Source organism: Poecilia latipinna, unplaced genomic scaffold (genome assembly GCF_001443285.1).
Source record: "Poecilia latipinna isolate Pla-1442-1.1 unplaced genomic scaffold, P_latipinna-1.0 Scaffold3489, whole genome shotgun sequence".
Taxonomy (NCBI): domain Eukaryota; kingdom Metazoa; phylum Chordata; class Actinopteri; order Cyprinodontiformes; family Poeciliidae; genus Poecilia; species Poecilia latipinna.
In genome coordinates, this window is record NW_015116105.1 from 44,941 (window position 1) to 45,582 (window position 642).

A 642-nucleotide genomic window follows, 5' to 3' on the forward strand; every position below is an offset into this window, starting at 1 on the left:
TTTACAAAACATATTTAACATGATATAGAAAAGTATTTCCGATTTTAACAATGTTTTTGAACATGTAACATGACATTAAAGCTGCAGTATGTAAGTTTTATAGTAAAATGTTGTTTTTTACATATTTGTCAACACTATCACAATGTCATGTCAGTGGAAGACAACGCTGGATTTTTTCCACAGATTATGTCTCTTGCTTTACTGTAATGACGAGGGAAAGCTTATAAAACTGTTTTTAAAGAACCTAATTTTTATAAGTTACACACTGCAGGTTTAAAGGCTAATCTGGAACATATTTGTACAAAAGATATACAAGATTATGTAGAAAAGTAAGTCAGATTTCAATACCTATTTGACAGGGTGCGCATATGACTGACATGAGATAATATGTAAAATATTTTTTTTATAAAAGTTACATTTGGCAGCATACATGCTCAAAAAAGTTGAACATGTATGATGCTGATACTTTTCTAAATCATTTTATCTTTTATAGAGATATGTTAAAGGTCAACCTTTAAGCTGCTGTATGTTCTCTTTAGAACAAAATGTTTTTTTTTTTAAATATTAGTTTAAACTATCACTATATTATTACATTGCAAACAATAAAACATCAGACAGAAAATTGGTGAAAAAAACTGAGCC